This window comes from Apteryx rowi, unplaced genomic scaffold (assembly GCF_003343035.1).
Source record: "Apteryx rowi isolate R43461 unplaced genomic scaffold, aptRow1 scaffold_32, whole genome shotgun sequence".
Taxonomy (NCBI): Eukaryota; Metazoa; Chordata; class Aves; order Apterygiformes; family Apterygidae; genus Apteryx; species Apteryx rowi.
The window spans coordinates 1937095-1944389 of NW_020449641.1; the positions used below are offsets into that span (position 1 = coordinate 1937095).

General features: G+C 53.0%; 1 protein-coding gene across 1 annotated transcript in view; it reads right to left on the reverse strand.

Annotated features, from left to right (window-relative positions):
- Positions 1-2387: 2387 nt before the first annotated feature.
- LOC112968538 overlaps positions 2388-7295 on the reverse strand; it is a 17562-nt gene continuing 12654 nt past the window's right edge. The window contains exon 3 of the mRNA XM_026070955.1: positions 2388-2468. The gene's annotated coding sequence lies outside the window, so the exon portion shown is untranslated. The remainder of the gene's footprint in view (positions 2469-7295) is intronic.

Genomic DNA, 7295 nt, shown 5'->3' on the forward strand with positions numbered 1-7295 from the left:
GGCCCGGAAGTGCCGCGAAGGGCCCCTTCCGGCGGGGCCCCGCGCCTCCCGGGGAAGGTGCCCGGCGCGATCGCCTGCTCAGAAAGACGCCGCGGGGGCGCCCGGAACAGGCGGGGGCGGCTCTGGGCGCGCCGAGACGCGCTAGGGGCGGCGGGGCCTCGCGGGCCTCCGCGGGCCGCGAAAGCGCTCAGGCGGGGCGGGGGCAGCCCTGCCCCCCCCCCGGCACTGGGGGCCTCACACCGCGGTCCCCTCACAGCGGGGTCCGTCACACCCCTCACACCCTCCTCACACCCCGCGGAAAAACTGTCTTTCCTCAGGGAAACCTAATGGCTTCCGTCAATGAAAGCTATTAATGAAAGTTATCAGGGCTTTACCCGCCGCGTAGGAAAGGGTCGGCTCTGCTCTCTTCTCAGAAAGCTCTCATTGATCTCCACGCTTCCCCCCTACCAAAGGGTGAGCAGCCCGCCTGGGCTGCACACACACCGGTCTTGGTCATCTGCTGGATTGCAAATGTGCTGCCACGCACTGGGGTTACTTCCGTTCCCTCCCAATATACATTTTAATTAAATCAAGAGAAACATCAGTTAAACCATGCATAAGGTTATTTTAAGGATCACGCCATGGTAAACAAAAACCAARCTGAAGCAAGCTCCAATTCAGATATTAAACGTCTTTATTCTTTACAGCAAGCACTTAAGATAACAGTGCCCTTAAATTATTAAATCAATTAAACTTGTAAATCTGTCTGCTGCACTTCCACATGATCGGCTACTTTAAAAAAAAAAAAAGTCACTTTCATTCCTCAGCCAAGGGAAAAAAAACACTCAGGGAAAAGATATTCCCACTTACACCTCTCTAAATCCCAGGAGTTTCATCAGTTTCAACAAAAGTCTCACCGCAAAGGTATGCTTGCAGGATTTACCTATAAATTACTTGTAAATAAATCCATTGGATTTGTAGCACTAAGATAGGTTTAACTGCAAATCTATACTCTGCATTTCTTCATCTAGGTGGCAAAGGCCAAACACTGCAAGAAAATGAAGATTCACCTGATCATACAGCCAGCTCCTATGAGACTCACCTAAACAAGGACTTAATCGGGAAAGAACATCACCGTGCGGTGACTGCTGCACCCCAGACACACGCAGGAGATGAGGGAGTGAAGTCTCTGTCCTGAGACGGATGAACCTTCAAAAGGCCAGCCAGGCCCAAACAAAACCCAACTTGTGCTAGAAAGAAAACACAGCCCGTTGTATGTTCCATTAAAATAATCACAAAAAGGCATTCCTAGCATTATATTAATAGTCTCCATCAGCCATGTTTGACCCTACTTGAGCAGGGGCTTGGACCAGACGATCTCCAGAGGTCCCTTCCAACCCCAACTATTCTGTGATTCTCTTTTGCCCCACAGGCTACTAGTAGCCATTTGGAACTACTTAGATAGATGATTCTTCATGCATACACATGTATTTATTTATTTATGAAGCAGCCACATCTCAGTGAGAGGAACACAGTGGGCCTCCTCCAGGACCTGATACCACATGGTTGTGGAGATGTCCAACTTCAGACAGGCCTCCCTCATCACCCCATCTAATGTCAACCACATAGCAGTCCATGTCTGTCACCTCCCAACCCAGGCAGCCCATCAGTCAGTCTATGAACGCCAAGACAAGCCAGACAGATGCATCCTGCTCTCAAAACCACGCTCCCACTGCCAGTGTCATCAGTATCTTCTGCATTATTCTTGTGACCCAGAACAGGCCATTATTGCATTTCTTTGCATTACACAGTAATGTTTGAGCCTTTTCAGCCTGTTGGTCAATCCGAGGCCTCATACTTAGTCCCACTGCAGTCCCCATGCCACCATGTTACTTGACTTTCTGATCAGAGAGTGGGAGGGAACTTCAAAACACCAATAAAGCAGGAAAATATGGCAGCAGAGTCTTCTTGCCAGGGAGACCAGCCTGAAAGGCCTCTCTCAGCAGGGAATTTTGTTCAGAATGCGAAAGCGTTCCTCTTTCTGCAGGCAGACTGCAGCATTTAACACCCCAAATCCCCATGTCATCATGCCCAGCTGGAAGATAACGTTCCCAAAGGGCTTCTCAAAAGCCCGTTGCCAACTGGCAGCTCCAGGCACCCCACGGGCAGTGGGACGCAGCCCCCGCAAGGCTCTGCTGCTGCAGGGCTGCGAGCAGAGGAGGGCTGGCTAGCACGGATGCTAGAGACTGTTGGTAGCTACAGAAGGCCCTGGCGAATTAAGGCGAGCGGCTGCTCCCCAGAGGAGAGGATGCGTGGGCATGCGCCAGCTCTTCCTCTCACAGCTCCAAATCAACCAGGCAGATCCGGGACGCGGCCCATGCTGGGTGCCCGGCGGCTCTAGGTGCCCGTGCCTCTAGCAGCTTCTTCATAGTTTCCATTGGGCGACAGGCTGGTCAGAGCCACTTCTTCTTCAAGGTCCTGCACGTCATCTGCAAAGAGCAGAGAGAGGTCAAGGGAGAGCTGGACTGTGAATCCCTTCTTCTCATGCAAATCACAACTTAAAACAACGCAAAAATAGAGCATGCAGTCAAAGCAATTGGTAAGACCTAAGAATGGCTGATTTTTCCATAACTGATTCTCATTTGATTTTACAAACTTGAGGTTGCTCCAGCAAACAGGGGTGATTTATGAGCAAAGGAGCACGTGGTCCCAGCCCTGCAGACAGCTCCATGGGCTGCTGCAGCCTCAGCAATTTTAAAGCATGCTGGATGGGTATGAGACTTCACCTGCCTGACATTGACTGCAAGATTAGGCACTCAAATTTTTTGACCCACTGTCTTCCCCTAGAGGAAGTGTCTCAAAGCTGCACAAAGCGGGCATTTCAGTCACTTTCTCAGACCCTCGTGTTTATTACAGCAGGAGAACCTCCCCTCTCACACGCTCCATAGAGCAGTTTGGAGCTCCTCTCCTGCTCACACTCTGTGCCTCCTGGGATGGGCTCTCTGCAAAAAAAGGAAATTGCTGCTGGGAGAGGTGAGCAGAAGTGCCAAACGCTGAGCGTGTGGCTCTCAAAACACGAGGCTGTACGATCCCTGAACAATTTCCTTGCAAGTCAGGGAGCCCAAGGCTGACTGCCCTCTTGTTCCTCCCACTGGCCTCACAGCACATGTTTGGGGAATGCTGCTTCCAGCTGCATTTGCAGAAAACTTCTCTAAGATCGAGATGATGGTTCCAATTCATTGTTTAGAAGGGCATAAATTATACTGCCAGGAACTCCCGCAAAACGCAGCGGAGTTCAGCAGCGCTCCCCAGGGCGTAACTACGCACTGGACTCAGCATGTTTTGATTCTGCCAAGTGAAAGATCTGAAGGATGCTGACAAACGCTTGACCAAGAGAGTCCTACACCACTGCACGCTCCTCAAGAGGGGATGTGTCACTCACTACAGCTGAAAAATGCATTGGGAAACAGAGGGGCAAGAGAGAAAGAAACATAAAAACCCACGCCACCAGAGGCAGCGTGACCCCAGAGGGCTGCAGAGCCCTGCCTGCTCGCTCCAGGGCACCCAGCTGGCTGGGTTAAGCCCTGAGCACAGAGTCCTTTGAAGGCACTTGCTCTGCACCAGGGCCAAGTGCTGGCACTGTCGGAGAGTGTGTAAACAGCAAGCAGCAGTTCGGGTGTGCTCCAGCTAATCCACAGCATTGCCGGTGCTGAGCACTGCCACCTCGGCTGCACACACAGGTGCTTAAAGAGACTCGGGACAAGTCAGAAAGCAGGAAGATGGCACCACAGCAGCCAGGCATGCGCTGGTTGTCTCCAGGCTCTGGTCAAAGGAGCCGTGGAGCCGGAAATAGCTTAAGGAGGCCACCAGCAAGGGGTTTAGGCATTGGGACCAGCAAGGAGTCAGGGAGGAACCTCCAACGGTCATGCCGGGAGTACAAAGCCCTCGAGGGAGCTGCACGTACCTTCCTGAACGTTTGCAGCTTCTGCTGTGTGGCCTTTTCTCCGACTCCTGTGGCCACGATAAATGCATTGCAGGAAGGAAGGGAGTCTCCACCTCTTGCTCTCTTTCCGCTCTTTGGCATTAATCAGAGAAGAGGAGTTCAGACGGCATCAGGTCAGCACTGCTGCTCCCCCACCTCCCCGCTGGTGATTTGCAACTTGTCCCCTCTGTTCCCAACTCTGCAGCGAAGCCTGGGCCGCTCCGCAGAACCCTCCCCCTCAAAGCACAGAGCAGCTCCTGGGAATGCTTATTTCAGGCTGAAAATGCTCTCCTACTCTGGAAGTTTGCCCTTAGTGTCAGTCTCCATCTTCTTGCCCTATTGCTGCCAAAACCATCCTGAATGCTCTTTTCCCACAAAACAGCCAGGGTTTGAACAGAAGCTGGTTTGAAAGCGACAGCCACGGGCAGCCCAGAGAGAGCAAGAAACCTGGCAGTTCACCCGGTGCACGTGGCAATACGGAGGACTGACACGTTCAGGGCATTCCTGCAGAAGGAAGTTTTTCTATTGCGCTATCGCCCGGCTTCTCCACGTCGACCTATTTACTGCTCCCCTCTTTATTAAGCAATTCCCCCTCTCGGGGAGACCTGCTGGAGACACTGAGGCTTGTAGCATGTTAAAAACTAAAGCCGTAACTGCTTGCAAAATGCAGAGAGCATGAGGCCTCCACCAGTGTATAGTATTTATTCCGGAGGACAACAAAGGTCACAGCAAGTTACTACAAGCTTTCAAACCACTGTAGTAAACACTACGGCAGCTTATTTCCTACGGTCTCAAACAGCAGCAGCTCAGCATCCCCATTGAAATATTGCACGGCCTTTCACCTCCTAATCAGGTCTTATCTCCTGGTAACAAATGATAAACCACTTCAGCGTCCTTCATCTTATCAAACCATTGCAACACTAAACGGCTCACAGTAGCGATGTTTCCTGCCAGTCAACAAACCGGCCCTCCAGGCCTAAGCACATCGGCTCCCCTCCGGCCACGGGGGGACCCTGGACAAACCGCTGGCGTGACGGGATACCCCACAGCCCCCTTCGACCGGAGAAGCCCACAAACCCTGCGGCAGTTCATGTCCCAGCTCCACCACACAAATAACAGCGCCTGGGACCTTCCCAGCAAGGGGGCTGCAGCTCCAGTGACTGGCGCTGGCAGAGCAGAGCGGGGTGGGGTGGGGTGGAAGAGGAAGGGGCTTTAGGGATGGTCTGAAATAAAGGGGGCACAAGCGTACGTACACAGCACCTTACAGGTTATACCAGTGTAAACCAATGCAGATATTCTGTATACCTCCCAACATCCTTATCCAGATACAAGCACTTCTTTTTTCCAGCTTAGCACTTCAAAGGCAAGAAGGGGAAAAAGAGGAGCTCAGCCCTGACTGAGGACATCTTTATGGCGGCATCACTAGAAGAGCTGCAACTTGCTTCGCAGGGTGCTCTGCATCCCCAGGCTGCCCTGGCCCCTCTCTGACACATTTCTTCCGCACACTATGTTAAAGTTATTATTCACCTTGTGCTTCACTTGCAGGAAAAGCCACAGGGCAAAGGAGACCAGGCTGCGGCTTGCAAGGCAACCACGCGCTGTTCTGGTAGCAGCGCAGTGCTGCAGGGTTGTGCTGGGACCACGGGGCCCAGGCAGCCCCCCCAGCTCTGCCCTGCAATGAACCTGGGATTCGTCCTCTGCCATGCGCCGTCACCCCCAGGCTCCCCAGCTCTCCAAAGGCACGGCTATGCCCGGATCCCTTTGGCCGCAAGGAGACTTTGGTAGGTAGGGCTCACAGGAGCATGAAAGTAGCCACCCTTGCCTAAGGTCTAACGCCACAGCTGATGGGCGTCCTCATTAAGGTCCCAGGACACTTAAATGACTAAAAGCAACAGGCAGAGCATCAGAGGTGAATTAAAGCAACACGCTGAGTCCTCCTACCCACAACACTTATAAAGTACACACAAACAGGCCGGCTGCAGCACCTGCTCAACCTCTTTGTGGTCTTCTTTCTCCACTGCTAGCTGCCATGCTATCTCCATGTCCACACAAAAGACAAATCCACCGCTAGTCAGAAAAATACATGTACTGAGGCGCCAGCACGGTACGACAGCAGGAAAAGGCCACGCACGCAGGGATGCTTCTCTGCCTCTGCAGCTGCTATGTTCACTGGCATCTGGGAGTGCAACAGAAGAAATTCAACAGGGCAAAAGCAAGGGAAAGGAGAGAAGCTGGCAAGGGGAAATGCATGCCTCCGCACCAAGGGTTGTGGCTGCCCCAGCCCAAGCGATGGCAGAAGGTAGCACTATATCTTCGCAGAGGGACGGCGTGGGTCCTGGCAGTCTCAAAGCCCCTCAAAGTTCAGATCCAGGATTCTGGACTGAGCTAATTTCAACAGCGTGGCTGAGCTCCCGCCCGCCGGGCAGGGGAAGCCAACCATCCCCATGTCCCTGGGATCCCAGAGGACCCTGTCAATGCAGAGCTGAGGACAACAGCTGGGACCCCTCAGGAGCAAGGCAGAGAGAAGGTAGAACTCCCAAGCCCTTGGAGATGAAGGGGAGCAAGGGAAAAAAGCAAAAAATGAAAGAAAGGAAGAAGAAAGGGAAACATCCCAAGACAAGTCATGTCAAAGAACCATATGAGCCCAAGCTGCTCTCTGTGGCTGCTTTGGGGGCAGTTTGACCAGTTGCCCAGCTGCCCCACGTTTGCACACAAACATGACTCGCCTTTCATTCTGGGGCAAGTACTGCTCTTCAAGGCCTGTTTTATGCACAGCTTTCAACCCAGCATAACCACCTTGCTTAGACTGTCCACTAACAGATGCGTGGCTTTAAACCCAGACGCACACTTTCTATTGTTCTTATTTATTATGCTAAGCCAGCACAAGCACCTTTCTCTCCAGGGACCTGCCCGCACCCTACAGCAGGGGCTGCACCTAAGAACATGTGTCCACAAGCATGGAGTGCCACCACGTCACACCAGTCACCTGCCACATCCCTGCTACCAAGAGCTGCTCTAGTGCTTTTCAACATCCCACCCATCCTCCCGAGCTGCAAGGGCTGGGAATCCCACCAGGATGGGGCAAGTTATACTGGGAGAGGCCAGATCCCACAGGGATGGGGCAGACCTCACCAGAACGGAGCAGATCCCATTGGGAAAGGCCAGATCACACCAAGATGGGGCAGATCCTCCTGGGGAAGGGCAGATCCCACTGGAATGGGGCAGACCCCATTGGGAAAGGCCAGATCCCATCGGGATGGGGTAAATTGTACTGGGAAAGGTCAGATCCCATCGGCGCGGGGCAGATCCCAACGGGAAGGGTCCTGTGCCCACA